Raw genomic sequence first — 20369 nt, 5'->3', positions numbered from 1 at the left:
GAATTTGCTTTCATAAAAATATAGCTCCTTTAGAGTTCTACTTAAGAGCTGAAAATTCAGGCCTTAAGATCCTTTCCAATATATTTTTTAAAATATATATATTTGCTTTTTTTTTAGTGCAAGCATTATGCCTAGTGCTTTGCTAAAAGGTTTTTTTTTGCATATGCAACTTGAATACAAATCCAATAACTTTTTATTCTTAATAGGTATAATGTGTTTGAGCAAACAGTGTCCACTCTTTATTTTTCCAATTATTTAAAAATTTCTGAGATGTTTTTCTGCCAAGCTACTGCAAGTACTGGATATACTGGGATACATTTAGACCAARTGCATTTCTTCCTTTGTAGCCTCTGGCTACAGTTCCTTCCTTAGTCCATTGCTGTCAGGAGTTTTATGCCAGTKTCACAGTGCTTATTCTATTTGGATCATGCCTGTCAATATGGTTAATTTGTTTTCTAACAACAACAAAAGCAAAAAACACACCCTGAACTATTTATGTCATATGCCTGCATGACATAKTAGAGAAACTGTAGATATATGCTTCAAACTTAGTCTGGCTTTTTCCTGCATGTTTCCTTGCCTTTTGGTTGGAATACRGATTATTACAGGTTGAACCTGCCCAAACACATTCTGAATACCTTCTGAGATGGGAGATTTTAGGATATATTTGTATTATTTTTCTGTTTTGTAAGAATTAATGTATTCTTTTAATAATCTTTTCCTCAAATTATTATATTTTTGCTGTGAATTTAACTATTAATTTAGCTATTAATTGAGCTATTTTTTAAGKGTTGCTTTGAAAAAAAATTAAMTATTCCTGTGCTAAAGGATAAAAGTGCAGTTTTGATCTCTAGGGGGGTGACCTTCTAAAAAAAAGCATATTCTTACAATCCTGCTCAGATTCCAGGGATATCATWAGCTGATACAAAGCTGATTTTCCTGTAAATACCTTGTTGCATTATATTTATACAAGTACATACAATTTTTAATATGCTTCCATGCCTTCCATGCTGCAGTGTTTTCAATTAACAAAAAATAATATGTTACCAGAACTGCTTCCATACTGGTTAATCTGGTACACCAAAATCTTTGTGCCAGCCTGCAGTGACGGAAAAGAGGTGACTTTACAGAGGGCCTCATGGACTCAGTGATAAGCAGAAGCCATGGGAGCTTTACAAAGCTTTGCAAAACCAAAGAAGCAAGAACTGAAAGTTGTCTCACAGTGATTCTTGACAATTAGGTGGTGAATAGGGTCAACTGGGCATCCTGTTTAGGTATATTGAAGTTTTACACACTTTGGGAAATTGAAGATAGTTTATCATGTCCTTGTTTAATATATGAACAAAGTGGAATACAGTTGTAGGGAAAAATAAACAGTGTGTAATTTCATATGGTGGACATATTTTCATTTCTGTGGCAGAGCAGTGGAGCTTGAGTCCAGGTGAATTTTGTCTCTGATATTGTAGGTGTAGTAGCAGCCAAGCTACAGCTGAGAGTAGGTGGAAGTCTTAGATGGTGAATACTTCCAAAAAAGGCAATTCGGGACTACAGTAAATAAGGTAAAATAAGAAATCCACGTGTAATGTATTTCAAAGACTGTTTTTGATCAGGGGACAGTGTTACAAATAAAAAGAAGAACTGAAGAATATAACATTTCTTTATGTGTGCACCTAATTATAAAGAGTTTAGTAGTTACGAAAAAGAGCTAAATTTCTGTACCACAATGACTTCTTGGTTTTGGYTTGTTTCATGCCATGGGAGCTACTTTTTGGCACATCTGGCAGCCTGATTGGAGTTTCTTTATGTTTAAGTTAGTATTTTAGGAACTTCTTTTGCAGATCACAGTTTTTCAAATAGCGTTTAATTCTAGCTTTGAATGTGGTCATTCTTCATGTTGTTGTTTAATTTTAGAGTTGTCAGAGAACTTGATGAAAACTTCAGTGTCAAGTATTGTAAATATTATATGAGATGGCATTTTGGAAAAACTTTTGTTCTAGCTGCAATATTTCTCACTCTGCCAGAATATTTCTCCATGTGAAACCAAGAGCCATGGTTCCAACRCACTGAAAAGGTACAGATGTAAAATAATGATTTGGTGTACTCAGTTCCTTCTCCATCACTTACAGTTGATAARCTACTAGTGTATAAGAGAAGTTTCTGCTGTTGCACTCACCAGGAAGGTATTTACATTTTACACTGTGAAGTGTAATCTGATTTCTGCTATTGTAGTCTTCATTTTAGTTATTTCTGTATGTGTGATAATCCAGCCTTCCCTGCTGTTACTGCTGCTTTTCAGCTTTGTGATATCTATTCATTTTATGAGCATGTATATATTTTTGTGCCAAGTTTTAAAACTGTTAAATTGATTTCAAAACTGATCCCAAAGGATTAATACTAAAAATCTCCCTCTGATTTTATTCCCTCTTTCAGAACTATGTATTCATCTCTCCTTTAGTCAGTTTCTTATCAATACCTTTCCTACCACTGTAATTTGTTCTTTCAGTGACATTTTCTCTCACGTGAGAAAAATTAAAAATATTTTAATATGGAATTGTGTCTCAATCCATAATACTGTGACAAAAATTATCTATTCTCGATGAATAGTGCACACGAAAGAATTCGGATTTTATTCCCAGTGTTTGCATGGTACAATGTGGTATTACTCATGCTCATTCAAGTATTACACATGAAGTTTAAGGAAGTGAAAGTTGTTTAGTGTTGGTACAGTCCTCATGATTTTTAACTGATTAATGGCARCAGCTCCATATAACATTCTCTTCCTATTCATCTGTGTCACAAAGCTGGTATTCTTTTTTAAAATGTAAAGTCCAAAAACTGGCAGAAAATTTAGGTAACAAAAGTATGATTTACAGTGACAGTACTTGTCAATGGACTCAAAAGAAATTACTGTCAAGTCACAACTCTTAATTAAACATTGAGTCAGTCTTTGTTTACCTTGTTTCTTTAAAACCATAGTTTCAGGAAAATATTTGTCTGAGAGTCTGTATTACTAATTGCATGCTTGTTTTCAACAGCCAAATGCTTAGGAGAGTTGTGAATGCTGAAACGTAAAACATCATGGTTGCCAATTGAATGTGCTAAGAGGGACTAGCTTGTCTTTTACCAAAAACTCAGAAGAGTTCTGAGGATGTAATGGAAGATAATGCAGCATTTGTGTGTTGTGGTATCTGTTTCCAAACCAGACCTTTGCATCCCTTCTCACAGATTTAATTCAAATTAGAGAAAACTGATTTCTAATAAACTATGATGTTTGACCTTAACAGTCTATGGTAAATTTAAAAAAAAAAAAAAAATAGAGTCTGTCATCAAGAATTATGCCAGCTTTATGAGAAACACAAACATAGAAGTTGCTCAGTGCAGTTTTCTTGGGGAGGTAGCTCTGTTATCCCATTCTGCTTGTTCTGTCATTTTCCTGCTTTTTCCATCATTCGGTGAAGATACCAAAATATAAAAAACTTCCCTCCCAGAATTTGCAATTATTTAGTAACTTCTGCAGTCTTCCATTAACTACATGAAWGCAAAACAGATTGCTTATTTCCTTACTTACCTTTTGAATGTGTTGCCAGAATTTATGCCTGCCAAAACTCTGCCTGTCTCAATGTATTTGTCTTCCTTCCTCCCACTGTAYACTAACTTGAATGTGTGTATCTTAGAGTGTCTTGATAAAACTAGCATGAAACGTCTTAACACACTGCAGCTTTTTTGGGGATATCATGTAGAAGAAAACGATTTAGATTTTCACTTTAGCATTTAGTRTGTGTCTTCACGTTGCAGGTGCTGATTTCTGTTGGTTAGAAAATCTTGTGTAATGTTTTGGGTGTGCTTGTGTGATTCAGATCAATAAGTATTTCACAGACTTGTTTGGTCTCTATTATTGTCTCTCAATTCCCGAGGACCAGATCATTGCAGTGTAACATGTATAGAATATTACAGCATCAAARCAATCTTCTAATCCCTCTGTTCTAGAGTGATGAAATAATAGAATTGTTCTGAGATTATCAGGAAATTCCTCTTGCCACATGGAGAGAGAACATCTTGAACTGGATTGAAGTAGTTCTGGTATCCTGTTGGAAATTTTTACACAGTYCTGATGTAGTTCTTGGGTTCTGATTGAAATTCCTTGTATCTGGTCTGCAGTTACTGAAAAGCAAATGTACTTTTAAGGTAAAAATGCAGTTAGTGTGTGAAATAGTTGAGTTATACGTTTGTGTAGGATTCATACTACAGGCTTTGACTTAATTTGTGTTTTATGCTAATGAGAATTCTTGGCTGAAAGTATCTGATGGTGAGATACTAGTTTGTACAACATTGAAATAGCACCAGTAATAATCTAATTGAAATTGGYAATTAACATAATATATTAAGTAGAAGAACTCTGCCTTATCTTCTGTGTGCTACTTTTTGGATACATTCCTAGTCTAATGAAGATCTTTTTGAACCACGGTTTTATTTCAGTGAATATTTATGACATTCAAATCTCAGCTCTGGGCAGGCAGTACTTTACCACTGTTAYATAATTTTATATATTCCTCGGTTCCAGATCCATGAGAAGAAAGAAGATACTTTCCATAGACATTCTAAGCAACGTTATGTTTATTAAAAGCAGCAGTGTAGAGTTGGCTATCACCTTGACAGGGTGTTGGGCTGTCTTATCTTCACTGTGCTTTTGCCMAGGAGGGTTGGGCCAGATGATCCTTGTGGTCCTTTTCAACCTTGTATTCTAGGATTCTATGATCTGTTTAGAACATCTCAAGTTGAGTTCTAAAACTTTGATATTTAAATACTGGCCATTGCTTTCTGATGTTTAAACACAGAATAGGCACCTGTCGTGAAGCTGTGAAAAAGTATAGTGTTAGGCATGTGGCTAACTTTGCTTACTTAGGAAGCATTGTTTTCTCATAATACTTATGGTGTTGATAATGTCAAGAACTGTGGGAAAAAAAGTCTCTGTTTTTTAAAATAAACACTCTGCTGAAAGCCATTTGGCTGGTGGTGAGTTCAGAAAAGGCTCTCCTGATTGGAGCTGAGGTACCAAGTAGGAATGATCTTTGATTTCACACTTCTGAATAAAATTCAGTAAAACTTGTACTTTGTTTTTTTATTTAGACTTTTCCTGACAGCAGATCAGCTATAAAGTGTCCAGAGAAGGTTTTTTATTAACTCTGCCCGTGTGTCATGTTAATAAATAATTTATAGGTCTACTTGCTAGTTTACACTGGAAATTGCTGTTCCCTGCTTTAAAAATTTTGCTTTCCATTTGGTTTCCAGAGGGAAAAACAATGCTAGAGTCTCAGCCAGACAAAAAATGATTAATTCATCATTTATCAAGTCACATATCCCTCAATTGTCTACAAATTAATGCCAAAACTAGCTAAAACTGCTCATTRTGCAAGTTGTGGAGTGCATCTTCTGTAACATTACATATAGCCAAAGACTTACTCTCAGACTCCTTGTTAACCATTAGGTGCACTGGAGCCAACTAATTCTGCTTAAACAGGCAAGCAACAATGAGATTAACTGTAGGTTAAGTGMCTGAAAATAGCAGCTTTGAWCCTCCAAGTGACCAGCAATTTAAATGGTGAGGAGACCAGACAGAAAATAAGCATGGTGTCTGGGAAACAAAGAGGACGAAGATAGGAGTGACTTTCGAGGGCTTGAGGGATGATATGTGTGTGTGTGTTCTACTTTTGAATATTCCTAAATAATGGTTTGTTCTAAGATAKTATTCTCTTGACTTTATTTTAAAATTATGAATTCAGCCACAGCTTTCACTTAGTAGCTGCAGTTCTTAATTTGAATCTATCTTTAATACAGTGCATGTAATTGAGGCACATCAAATTAGTCATATCCATAATCTCTAATAAAAAAATAAGCAGTGCTCGGAAGTGTGTAGTTTTTTATTATATGTTCTCTCATTGTAACTTCTTGATATGAATTCTGGTTTTGCATTCAGTGATAGGACCTAAAAATGAAAAAGCTAGAATCACTTTCCATAGYTTTTGCTGAGATGCGGGCTTGTGGTTCACCTGGGTGCTTCAGCAAACATAATTCTTGCCTGAACACAAGCTGATTCTTACTACTGTCCCTTCAGCTGTCTGCACAAAATGCTGCTTTTCAGCGTTTTCAAGACTCAGAAATTCTCTCTCTAACAAACTCCTCCTTTCTGCAGTTAATGACTTYTGTATGGATATCAAACATGAAAAAGCACACTAGACAAAAAAGATTGGCTGTTACTAAATAATTGACAGGCAGGCGAGAAGTTGGTAGCACATCTTCACATCCTGCGGTTCACTGTTTTCTGTCCTTTCCATTCTAATTCCTTTCATGTTTATGCTCTACAGCAAAGAAGTGTCAAGGAGGTGTCTTTCTGAGGAGAGAAAATTCCCAGAGTGTGTAACATCTTGCTTGGTATCCTGTGGTCAGATGAAGSATCAGAGCCTCAGTCCCTTACAGAATTCTCACTCAAATTCTCTCAGTCTGAAAAAACAGGGTGGAGGAACCTCTGAGGACMGGGTGTTAAAATGAAAATCCAAAGCCTCATTATATAGGCCAGAAATCTGTTACCTTGAAAGTAATTTTAGTGTCAAAAAGGAAAGCACCCTTTCATGTCCCAAAATAGCAAAATAAAAGGAAAAAACCCTTTAGGAAGTAATGAAATTGATTTTCATTTATGCACAGGAGACTTTCGGAGAGTCTCCTAACTCATCTTGCAGTCCCCCTGTACATGGTCAGAAACAAACCTGTACAATTTCACGTGGAATTACCTTAAGACAAATAAAAAGCTAATGCTAAATAATAGTGTACAATGTATGTTCTTTTACCAGTCAGGGTGGGGTTTGTGACTGAAATGGCTGATTGCCAGGCTGCTGTGACACAGGACATTGGGTTGCCTTCCCACCACCTCTCAGAACAGAGCAACAAGGCACAATGTTTACTTCCCACCCTTTAAAAAAATGTTTTGGAGTCCTGGGTGATACAGCAAACAAAAAAAATCACATYGTGACTGAGTTGAGGGGTTTTTTACCTTTCTGCGTTTCTGCTTTCCTTGTGGATTTGGAGCCATTTATGGCCCTGTTCAGCTCCTTCCACTGGAGGGTTCTTCTCCCCTTCTGTTGTCCTCCTTCTGGAGGACTTGGTTGAGGATTTCATGAGAGGATTCTCACCTAGCTGTGGAACAGCACACAGGAAATAATGCAGTCCTTTTGCTTCTTTCTTTTCAGTATACAGCCTTGCCTATGTGCACTCCTGCGAGGAACTCACTCTTTTTTTTGCTGCCTCCAGYAAGGCTTTGATTCAGCCTGTTCCAACACTGGTCAGGTTGGTGGCTGACGTGGAATGAATAATAACATTAAATAATCTAAATTTTCAATGAAATTCAGGTTTATTTCCTCCCCTTGCCCCTACATAGGTGCTAGAAACAGTCCATTTGCATTTCTTGTGTTCAATAGCAGTATCTTCTGCTGTGTTTAACAACTTGTGAATAGAATTCCTTCAATACAGTTATTAATTTTGTGTTTTGGTGTTTTGTTTTTTTTTTCAGATAACCAAGAGGTAATAAATATGATGCCATATTTGCAATACAGTAAAGAACATGTTCAAGCTGAGGGGTAGCAAGAGAGATTATCCTAAATTTACTTTTATTGTTTCAGGAGTAGTAGTTTCTTTGCTCTTCACTGTAATACTTTTTACTTACTCACTAGGAAGGAATCTTCTTTCCTATTAGCATTTAACCTCTATGCTGTTAATTTAGGGCACAGTTAAGCAGAAGGCAGATTTGGAAAAGCTATACTTTTCTCTRTTGTTCTTGTTTTCTTCCCCCACCCCCACCTCCCTTTTTTCATTGGAGACGGGTAGATATTCTTAACAACGCTGACTTCCATTAAAAAAAAAGACAAAACCTAAGTATCTGTGTAACTGCTGAATAAACCTTTATTGGGTGAAGGATGGAGAAAGCAAAGGTTCTCTGCAGCACATGAAAATGGCTGTATAGTGGTACTGTTTTCAGAAACATKCTTCTGCGGGGCAATCTGTCAAGAAATATATGAAATGTAAGCCCTACTAGGCTGGGAGAAAAGCAGTAAAACATWCAGCATATAGCAGTGCTTCTTCACATATTGCAAGAGCTATTGCAAGTATTTGATGTATGTATTTGTTTGCTTGGGATGGCATTGTTTTTTTTTTCTCCTTGTAAACTTTTTTTTTAGCCTCCAGGGTTTACTTGCAGCTTTGCTTCTTATCTTTGTTCTGTTTCCCACATAACTCAGGAACAACAAACAATTCATTTAAATTTTTGTAATGTGCTCCCTATTCCTGAATATTTTATGTGTCTTTAAAGTGTATTCTGCTTTCTTCTGTGTGCTTCCCCCTCTTCCTTCAATAATTTTTTAATAGTTTTTTATTGCTGATCAAAGAAATGGAATGGGGGAGAGATAAGATCAAGCTCATTTTAAGACTGTATATCCTTCTTTTGGAAAAATGAAATGCATCAARTGATCTCAGAACTTATTTCTGTACAGACCTCCTTTTCCCTCACCTCCCATAATTCTTGGTGTATTTATATCTGTGTGTTTATTCCCGGAGGAAGGTAGAAAAGRACTGTGGAGGAGTTGCTGTGGGATGCAGCATGGACCCAGCAGGTTAGTTTGTTTCTTGATCAGTCACAGAAATTTTCTAGTGATTTTCARCTAACAGCTTGCTTAACCTCTGGGTACTTATAAATATCCCTCATAATTAAAATACATGTAGGTGTGCCTTGTACAGGTATACATGCAAAGACATATATAAGAAAATATATTAAAAAAATTGTTAGATTGTCCAGACAGCTTCAGAGTGAACATTCTTCTGTGAATTGCTTTCTTAGTATCACTGGTGGATTTTTAAAAAATTGATACATAAAATGGTTTTTGACTGTCATTATCAAAACCAGTGCAAGTTCTCAGTTTATGTTGTCTGGTTTATTCTCAGAATTTTTCAATGCTGTGAGCTGTTTCAATGACTGTGTGTGATTATACTGAAAAGCAAAGAGCAGAGACTGYATATCTGAAATGAGAATCAAAAGGAAAGAAAACATTTATTTGCCTAGAAATATGTGTTAAGGTTTTTTAGCATAGGTAGTAATTTACAGTACAGCAGCTGGACATATTCTGGATTCCTYGTTAGCCTCTTCTTTCAGGATTTCTTTGACAGATGGCACTCACAGATGGACATAACATTCTTAAGGAGCTTACTCTTTCTACTCCCTTACCCACCAGTAACTCATGATACTATTAGAAATCTAAAAGCTTTGACATGAATTAGCCTTACTTAGCAGACTTTAATTTTTTAATCTTCAGAATATGCTACAGGGTAGTAGTGCTTGTGGAGTTCCTAATCTGTTTACTTAAGTTCTTAGAAGCCAAAATGGAATTCCAATAAAGTTGACATGGCAAAATGTGGCAAATACACAGTCATTTTACYGCTTTTTAAATTGTCATGATAGTATTTTTTATTCTTATCTTTTGGAGGAAAAATACAGAATGATACAAAAGAGTGCAGTTTGACAACCCAGAAACAGCTCTGTCAAATGAGGTTCAGAGCTCAAGCAATTTGCTTGGTATTCCATTGTAAAAACCTGAAATCTTAAGTGAATAAACATAATATTTTCATTTGGCTCCTCAGTGAATCTTGTTTCTACCATCATCAGCTTAAATGAGTTTGGTTTTTATTAGTATTTCAAAGTATCATCTAATAGGGTGCCTCAAAAAAAGAGTGAACTGTGTTCAAGATATTTGCACTTCTGTGATAGTTTCTTGTTTATCATGTACTTGGTGTCGTTTCTCAATGTTGGCACAACTTTGGGCTTGAAGGCCATTATTCTTTCCAATGTTGACTCAAATGGCCATTTTCCCCAATGAATGTTGTTGGTGTGGAGTTTCTGTTGAGGAATGTGAAACTATAAGCAGAGTGATCAGATCCAAAAAAAGCATTGTGACAGCTGGGCAGGTTAGGGAGGCAAAAATAGTGAGCAAAAATAGTGACCTCAGCCAGGTCCTCTGCTGCATGTATTTGTAGCTTATTACAGAAGAACTCCAGATGGAGATAGAAACATGAACTCACAATTTTTGTTTTGTTTTCTAAGTGCTGTGTAAATTAAAAATGCCARACTCTTCCTTCACAAACAGTACATAGCCTACCATGACACAACTTCTGGTTCATGGCCTATTTTTGATTTTGTTTTTTTTTTACTTTAGGGCCCCTTGCTAGGTGAGAATCCATTCGCTGCTGTCCCATTTTTCCCAGGGGCTCCTTCATTTCAGGTTCCTGTATTTTCAGCGTCGGCACAGTTAGTTAGTCACATAAGTAATAATTTAAACACCTGTTTTGAATCTTTCTGCCTGCGAGTAGTTGGGTTCTAAAGAGCCMTCTATGAGCAAACAGCCCTAATGTAAATAATTTTCTTTTGCATRTGTTGAAATGCTCTGTTCTAGGGAATGTGTATTCCTGAGAATAGTCTTTCAAAATAATAAAAATGCATGCATATAGTTAYTGCAAATTTACAAAACAATTTAGCTCATGAAAGCATGGTGAGAAAGGTAATCCATGTGCTGGAATAAGTAGTCCAGGCCAGGAKAGTGCCTTGTTTTCATCTTCAGCAAATTCTTTATATATTTTGCCACCTAAAAGTCTTACTATAAGCCTTGCTTTGTTCCTGGCTATTTTAAATATATACATGCACACATATGTGTGTGCTGAAGCCATTCTTTTGAGGAGATGAGTCTCCTCTGATAGCCARGATTTTTTATACAGAGAAAACCTGTGTGACAGAGCAGTGGTGTCTGATGGCTTTAGGCCAGTCTTGCCAGCAYTGATTATCTTAACAGTGCAAGCAATGTCAGAGACTAACCTTGATTGCTGAGCATTTTGGGATAAATAGCGGCTTTCTGTTAGTCAGACTTWAGAGCAGGGAAAGGAAGTTTTTCATTTTAACAAATTCTGTAAGCCTGACTGTTCCTGAATGTCAAGATACAATCAAGACAATTTTGTGGTTTTACCTGTCATACCCCTGCAAAGTTGAGAGATGGAGAGAGGAACTTTGCCAAGTTATGTTTTATGAACTGCAATTTCCAGTGCAAAAATAGGCATGTCTTTAATACTAAGGCTTGACTCTTCCCTTCTGAGCTGCAAAAACTTGGAAGTATGTAGGTGACTATAACTGAACCTGTAGTACTTTGGTATTTCTACATTTCAGAATTAGGTTTGAGGAGCTTCAATACAATATAGCCAGTATGTTATTAGTGAAATAAAATTGCAAAGCTTTTTTCATTATTTCAGAATCACAGGATGGGTGAGGTTGAAAGGGACCTCTTTAGGTCTAATTTAACCCTCCTGCTCGGAGCAGGGTCACTGAGAGCAGATTCCCAAGTCCCATTTCCCATTGGATTTTTTGAGTAGTCCTTTCAAATTGACTATAATTCTGGATTGTCTTTGATGACTGAATGGCACAGTATCTCCAGAGCTTTATAATATTGTGTTTAGTTATGTTACAACTTGTTTCATGTAAGAATATTTACCTCATTTCCCAAGTGTTTTCTCCTTGATTTTTACAAACTGCCCTCAGTTAGTAGCAACTTTTACTAATTTTCTATGTTGATTTTTGGACTTTTCAAACCACAGACTTGTTTTTCAGATAGTTTTTTGTTTCTGAAATAGTTAAAAACACTCCTGTTTTGTTTTTCCCATCCTATATTTGCACATCTTTCAAAACTTTTCTTTTTATGGTTCAAATATTATTATTATTGAAATAAGCAGGAGAGACCGTCACAAATAACTATTTGAAACTATTAAAATTACCCAAATAAGAAATATGGTACAAGGCTCTCATATTTTCATGCATGAAATTTTACTTAATAATAGTATTCTTTTCAAGATCAATGCATTATTAAACATTCAAATGTTCAATACTTTATGTGTGCCAAATTTATTTTGAGTCCTTTCAAGTTTGTTTTTTTTTTTTTTTTATAATATCAGTAACTCAGCCCTGAGAAAAATTATGAAATTCTGTAGTCTTAATCCCCTGTGAGAGGCCAGTTTACTTGGGTTTGGGTTTTTTAATTTGTTTTTAACTGTTCCTATGTCCAACTATTTAAATTAACTTCCATTTTTTAATTAGAACTTTAACAAGTTTGAGAATGCATTGGACTTTCTCTTGCATGCTTGATTGTTTGACATAASGAATTGTCTTTCTGATAATGTCTACCATTCTTATTTCATTGGTGTTTAAAATCACATCCATAACTCAAGCCTTCTGAGGTACTAAATTTACAATGATTATCAAATAGCACAGTGTGCTCCTGGCTTTAGTCTGTAAAGCTGACGAGACAATAGAAACAATGCCTGCATCTCAAGTGACTTTGCCCTGACATCTCTCTGAAATGGTATGTGAGGGGCCTAACCTGCATGTGAGGGTTTTTTCTGTAGCTCTCTGGGTCTGTCAGCTGATTAGCATTTTAGATGAAGACAGTAGCTGTGGGGAGTATATATCTGCCAAGCATTTATCCAAAAGAATTTATCAAATCTCCCCTTTTACTTATATCTTTAAAGAAGGAAAAAATATGGACTTAAACAGCTTTTAAAAATAATTAGTCTTGGTTTGCAACTGTTATCATGTTTGACTTACCCATTACTTGGAAACAAATACATATGCACAAAGCCCACAGGGAGACATTTTTCTGAGGTAAATTAATTCTAGGATATTATAATATGATATGGTGAAGCATATATTTATAAGCCAGTAACTACACTCAGTTCAAGTGTTCAGGAATGAATATGAGTGCCTGAATAAACTCAAGATACATATGTGTTGGCTGATGTACTCATTCCCTGTTGTTTGTTATCATTTCCTTTATTAGCATTTGAAATTCATAAAGAACATTGGATACCGTAAGGTAAATATTGTGTTGTATCCAGAATATTTGTCTGAGTGGCAGAAATTAAAGACTGTAGAGAAAAGGACTGGGAGACAACTTGGAGAAGTCAGCTAGTACTTTTTTTTGGGCTGCAAGGCAAGATCAAACTGTAGCTAAACCAGTCCTGACAGATGTTTGTCTGACTGGTTTTAGAAAAAAAGTGATGGAGATGGTGACATTTCCTGGAGCAATTTGTTCCAGTGTCCTATTGTCATTATTATGGAAGTATTTTCTACTGTCTCATCTGAGTATCTCTCATTGGTACTTATATTCATTACTTTTTGTTACCCACACTCAGTGTGGGTGAAAATTTAACTTAGTCTTTTCTGCATTTTATATACGTCAATTCTGTGGTGCAGATTCTTTGTAATAAAAGAGGAATGTAAATACGTTACTTTTAGAGAAAACCAAAATTATTTCTCTCAATATGGATTAGGGATCAAAATATTACACTTTGGCAGAAAATAGAGTCTGGAATTAAGTTTGGAAGTRTCTCATTCYGTAGGTACTGTTGTAAATGTGCTGTGTGTAGTACATGGAAACTTGAATTTTGTATTGTTTTTCATTTCGTTTTGTGATATTAAGAATAAAACATGGTTAGGATGTGTGACAGTATGAATATAAAACTGTCTACACTGATTGGTAAATAAGAACTATATCATAGTTCTAGAACTTTTATTGTCCTGTTTTGGTTGATKTTTCCAAGTAATTGTTGAGAGTCTGTCCACTGAATGTAATGAGATTTAGARGAATCTGCTGCTGCTTAGACTAGAGAGATTCTTTAGCAGAGGTGAATTACTGGGTCTTCCTGGAACAGCACGTACGTAACAATTCATTATCAACAGTTAAGGAGAAAAGAAGGGAATTTTACACTATTAAGATACTGGTTAAGAAAAACTAAAATAAGGTTGATTATAGCATTTATTTTTTCCATGTAGTTGCTCTTAAGGCTTAAATTCTGAAGTGTTCAGTGTTTGGCTRTTGCTGTTGACTTCAGGGCTGTATGCAAGGCTACTACATCTTTTTTGGTTGTAAGCTTTAGTTTGTCAGCTTTACACGAAGCAGGTTTTGTTTAGTATACAAACATGCTGCAATGGTTTGGGTGCTACGTAAATAATAAGGCTAAGATCAAAGTTATTTAAATTATTTTGGTTTCAATCAAAATAGACAGTTTTTGGATTTCAGCCAAAAATGAAGGAGTGTCTGTTTAGGAGAGAAGGCACAGTAGAGTCTTGATAAGAGGCACAGTTAATGAGGTACAACATATTCCAGTTTTCTCATGCTGCTATCTTGTGCAGCCTATCTTGTTGGGATTACTAAAGAATAACTGCCGACTGTCCAAATCGAATTTGGCTCAGTGCACATTGGTCTTTCTGCCAGATGGAGCCTATTTCTACTTYTGCTCATCAGAATTCAGATAAACCGTAGTTGGCAGAATATGGCAACGCTGACTTTGATATAACCCAGTCCATGGTAATGGAAAATAGAAATAACCTGCTGGACATCAATGTCCATGCATTTGCTTGTGAAAAAAGGCATTATTTGACGAGCATTCTTGGTGGAAGTTTACCATTTGTTTCACTCTGCGTGTCAATAGACCATCACTGAATACCTTAATGAAAACTTCACAGGCACTAGGTCTTCTCATTTCATTGGAGTGTTGCCAAAACCAAATGTCTTCATTTTTAATCATGGACGTAGCATTTCTTCGTGAGAGAGGTGTATGAAAGGAAAGTCTGCCTGAAACAACAGAAGGGAGTAAAATATATAGTTTGCCAGACTTCTGTCCTGACTAAGGATAATCCTGTATTCTGAAGGAATTTTTGATAAAAAGTCCAGGCATTCTGGCATTAAAGTGTTGGTTGTGGTTGTTTTTTAAGTAGGTTACCTGGCARAGGATGGTATTTCTTGTTGTAAGACTGAATAATTAAAATCACTGATGTCTACTTTTAACCTTTTGATTTATACTTTTGGGGGATGCTCCTGCATTACAATGAGAAAATAATATCCTGTGAAATCTTTAATTGGTAATAAGCTTTCTGGATCAGTTTCTCTGTGCCAGCAGTTACACCTGAAACTAATTTATTTTTCTCGAATGCTTCTGTTTTAATTTGCATTAGTAGCATTAAAAATACTGTTCRTGTGAAGTTTTCATGGGAAAATAATTTAATGTATGCTGTTCACTTTGATCCTTGCTGTTCAAGAATAGCCTGTCTTGGGGAGTGTGACCTGTTTAGGAAAATTAATTGATTTCCATGCTTTTCTAATGTTAGTATTAAAGTTAAGAATTTGTTCTTCAAATTATCTCTTTCTTATCTAATGGGCTCAGACAAACTGGTGGCTCAGCTACCAGGTTGCTCCTTTGATTTCGGACAGGTCCATTTCTTTCTTCAGGCTCAGCTCACATTGTGGTTKTTGAATTTAGAACAGTGTGAATCCCTTTATTGTCATTTCAGTTMTGCTATTTTTGAATGGGTCAGCTGTGTATGCAAGGACAGTCTGTGAGCRTCTGAAATGTTTATTCCAAGGAGGACATATTGGACATACTGAGAGGTTCCCACTTGCACCATCTGGCCACTTATGTTGAGCTTGCAGAAGAGGACTTGCTGTTATCTCCATTTCTTTCTGGTCATTTATGTTTTGAAAAAAAATRATAATGCAAATGAATGACTAAAACAAGTAACTGCTGTACAGTTACCAAGAAGAGGAATTCCTGCTGGACACAAAACCTTTATTGGCACTAGGGATTTTATCACATAAACTTACAAAATATAAGCCTGTGGGATGACCCATTGGCACAGTCTTTGGTAGTGTTTGACASAAATGCTGCTCAATCATTCTGATACAGTTCTTGAAATGATTGTCCCTCTATTTTTGATGCATCTTCCATTCTGTTTGTCTTTTACCCTCCTCCATGAAGCTGCCATTAAAACAAAATTAGGATTCTTTTGAAACATTCTGCTTCCTGTTCTGTAGACCTGAGGAGCTTCATGTGGTCTTGCAAGTAATGGAATAACRTTGATTCTGTGATTCAAATAATGGCATAGATGAACCCCATAGCTTTGAAACTATAAGATGATCAGATAATGRAAGTTGTAAGAAGTTTAAGGGATTTTCCGAGTCCAAATTTCGATATGCAAGACCTCACGATTCCTCAAGTTTCCTTTAGTATCAGAAATGAATCCAGGAAAAAAAATACATTCACATGTATTAAAAATTCTTTTTTAGTTTATTTTACAGCTGGAATGTGCTATGGATTTAGCATGTCTCAGTGGGAATACTTTTTCTTGAGTCTTACTGAACAAATGAAATTCTACTCTGGCTCATTAACAGAGAAATCAAAATAAATGGCAATAATCCAGGTATCTGCTGTAGTCCTATTTCAGAATGTTGTTTATATTAACACAGTTAGTATGTAAAATGTTTGGGTTTTAATTATAGCTTAAGAAAGTAAACGGTTTTGAAGAGAGGTGAGTGAAGTCATCTGGGTAAACATGCCAATCTGAAGAACAGCTCGCCARATAAAACCAAGAAGCATCATATGGAAGGATTCATTAAAGATTTTTCAATTTTTTTTCATAAGCCTTCACACTACTTTTCAGTGCAAGTGAAGTATTCATAGTTACACTCTCTTTATCCCTATTGCATTCTCCAGAAAACAGCAGCAAAGCTGCTGGGCAATGCTGATTTTCTCCTACAGTCAAGGCCAACAAAGCCCAGAAAAACAGAAGCTGCTCCGAAACACACTGTTGGAGTCAGAGTTTAAATGGACAGACGTGTTTCTAGAGAAGTCTGTTTGGTCCAGATTTCTGTCAAATCACTCATTGAAAAAAAAAAAAAAGAAAAAGTTTCTTTGGGTATGCTGAGTACCTGTTTTCCCTTAATTTAGTGTGGAGTGTATTTGAAGAATTTCCACCAGCTTGGCTTGTGCCAGGTCCAGCTCTGGCAATGTGCTCAGAAGCTGCTGTCAGAGCAGGGCTGAATTGTCTCTGGACTTGGTGGAACTCGGGGTCTCCAGAGGGCACAGTGGTGTCAGAGCAATTGCCCCAACTCAGTACTTGTTCCCGCTATAAATCTGGCTCATGAAATACCTTTCAAATGCTTATACCTTTCAAATGCACTTCTTGAAAGTGAACTAGTATTTCATATTTCAARTGAACAGACCTTTTTCTTTTATTACACTGAGCTAATGACAGAGTTTGGGTTCCACAGCCTTCTAGCCAGATGATATTAGCTGCTTGACTGAGCACCATGGTTCTTGTTGAGTGATGTTTCAATGGTCTGCCCACAATCACCTAGTAACTTTTATCTAAGGAGATTCAGCCCACTGGTCTATTCACTAAGCCATATCACTTTTCATTATATGCTCAATACTTTTGCCAGATTTTAGCTACTTGGTTTGGAATTTTCCTTCCTTCGTGTTTGCCTGAAGCAGTAAGTGTTCCTCTTTCCAGAAACAAGATCAAGAAACACAGATTGCTTTTCCTGTATAGAATTTTTTTAATTAACGCAATWATTCTTAAAAAACCAGTGACAAAATCTTCTGCTCTGGGATATGGAGACACTGTTGAAATTTCTGAGACAATCCTTCTTCAGTTATGGATATATTTTCATTCCTCTGCCCTCCATCTAAATATTTTCAGGTTATAATATTCCTCTCAATATCCCAGTTGTTGCAAATTCCAAACAATCATATGCAGAGATTGATCCCTAAATGCTTTTCCGTTTTCTTCTGCTGTAGCTTTGCACTGTTTCAGAGCTGTAAGATTGAAGCAATTTGGGGAAATTTTAGGGAGATGCTGGTAAATAGACACTAGAGACAGTGTGGAGAGTCTCTGTTCCTGATAGTTCTCTTCAGTTTGGTGACAAAGAGGGTTGCTGTGCAAATTGAACAAGAATTGGACATGAGGAAGGAGGATAGTTGTCCTGGGTCACAGGAACAGGAAGACAATGGGAATGGGACTATGAATAAATAGTGACTGCTGAGAACTGAAACTGGAGAAAGAAAAGGTTGTTTAAATTTGAATAGGCAGGGTGTTGAGAACTTGGGTGTGAAGAAGCTGAGAGAGAAAAATGGAAATAGAAGGGTGGGAAATTTGGGGTTGGTAGGCTGTGGAGGATTGGATCTCTCAACTTTTGAGGTGAGTCTAGGAGAGATAGAAATAAAAATGCTGTTCAGATGGAAGTAGAAGGTTCCAGTCCATACAGTGAAGAAATGGGGATAAACTGGACMAGGGGGAGTGAATGTAAAGAGAGAATACCATATGCTCTTTAGAGCAGGAGATAGACCAGTTCTGATCACTAAAGAGAGTAAACAAATGCCATTGAAAACAAAACCTGGAACAAAASTCATAGTTCTAATGCAATCTAACAACTGCAGGCTCAGTAGGGATGCAGAGTTTAAGACTTTTTTCCCCCCATAATTACCACCTTCACACTCTTCAGTTACACTGGCAATAATTACTCCCATTCCTTGTTCCCCTCTGGGGCTCATAATTTTCTTTCCCTTTGCTTACAGCCTGCTCTGCTGTGCAGGTGCCAGCAATTCTTGTCTTTCAAACTCTCTTTTATTAATGTAGTTCACAATTCACAATAGTTGTTCATAAACCATAGCTTCTGTTACAAGAGCTGAAAAGAATTTGTGTTTATTAAGTTGGTCTTTTCTTTTTCCTTAACTGTAAAAGTTGTTTTTATGAAGTTACTGTTGAACACTACAAATGCCACTTTGCAAGAAATCCTTGTTCTTCCAAGTGCATTCAGTGTTGTTTGCAGRTTTGGTTTTGCACAGTGTTGACAACACAGTGAGATTTTTCATGTTTTCTGCTGTTTTGTGAGATTGAATGGGAGAGGTTGGGATGATGATGATGATTGTTAATGTTATTATTATTTCTCTTGGGAMTATATTAAAAGATAGAACATGGATAAATGGAGCCTCAAGGGTGACTCATGTTTTTGTTTAGCTTGAACTAGGTCCAGCTTCTAGGAGGAGCTAGATTTTAGGTGCATGTTTTTGCAGAGAGTTTTAAACTGAAGTTATAATTCCAGCAGTCCMAATGGCATGTGTTTGTTTTTATTTAGAAGTGTGTTTAAGGAATGTTTTTGGTGGGCGAGTGCAAAACAAACTAAACTGTCTCAATCTGGAGGCTGCAATTCTTCGGCGTATTTGGTGTCAGCAAAAATCAAGTGGAAGAATGGTCTTAACAGAATGGACTCGGTTGTTTTTTCTGATTTACTTTGTAAAAAATTGTCTTTTTGCTCAGTTGCAAGTTGTGAAAGTATGATTTTTTTGCAGTGTTTGCCTTCTATTTTGTAAATATTTCTATGTATTTGAAAGGTGCCTAAAGTTTGTTTTCAGCTTGGGCCGCTGCCTGCTTGTCTTTGAGTAACGCAAATTTAGGAAGTACTTTTCTTCCAAACAACAAACTGTTACTGTATTAATTGTCACTGAGTATGTGACACTCTGGCACCTTTATGCCACAGCTTCTATAATGTTGTTCAAGGTGTGGTTCTGATTTTTTTTCCTTCATAAATTACAAGTAAGAAATGTTTTTAACTAATTTCTACTTGGGGAAAAAAAACCAACCAAAAACAAAGCAACAAAACAACAAAACTTGCTCTCAGGTGCARTGTGAACATTTAACTTGTGAATATTTTGAGATTTGTCTGCCAAGCAATTTGTGACAAGTTGTTTGAGGAGTGAAGCAAAGTCAGGACTTCACTCATTTTTTATTTATTTTAGGAGATCTGTTCTTATATGTTAAAAATGTTCACTGAAAAAATATTCATCGACCTTTATTCATACAGTCATAACTTATATTTTGAATATAATAGATAAGGATAGAGTAAGAATCTACTAATGTCATATATTTCTAAAATGTAGCTTGATGTATATTTCTGATACCTATACTTAACTGAAGAGAAATTTCAACATTKGAACTAGTTCACAAGTTGAACAATAAATGTCCCTCTTGTGACTGAGAGAGCRTAGATGCTTTCATCCTAGTCAGCTGCACATTGGGAGAGTGTWTTTCAGTATAGTTAGGAAAAACCTGGGACAAAAAAAAAAGTTTAAATTTAAAATATAAGGAGTATTTATTATGTTGCCTGCTTAGAAAGGTATTTCTATCTGCATCATGACCTGGATGGTGGCAGCCAGAGTTTGGCTAAGAAGAGCTGCAGTAGTGTGTACAATGGTCATTTCAGCTGAAATATGACAGATGTGTGTAGTGAACTGAGATGTGAGAGAAGAATGATGATGAAAGACAGCAAGTTTAAGAATGTGTTAACTATTTCAGGATTTCACGGGCCTTTGTTCTACTGTAAAATCTAAAGGCTGTTTTCCAGCTCCAGTATAAGTGTGCATTTTCCACTTGAGAGCACTTCACTAAAATTATTGAGATGATT

The 20369-nt window shown here is 36.0% G+C and overlaps 1 protein-coding gene across 6 annotated transcripts in view; it reads left to right on the top strand.

Annotated features, from left to right (window-relative positions):
* The window catches only part of CDC42BPA (CDC42 binding protein kinase alpha), a 178639-nt gene that overhangs the window by 82446 nt on the left and 75824 nt on the right, over positions 1 to 20369 (top strand). The window lies entirely within an intron of this gene.

Source organism: Malurus melanocephalus, unplaced genomic scaffold, assembly GCF_030028575.1.
Source record: "Malurus melanocephalus ecotype Western Australia unplaced genomic scaffold, MMel_1.1 scaffold_235, whole genome shotgun sequence".
NCBI lineage: Eukaryota > Metazoa > Chordata > Aves > Passeriformes > Maluridae > Malurus > Malurus melanocephalus.
This window is presented reverse-complemented; position numbering and strand designations above follow the sequence as displayed.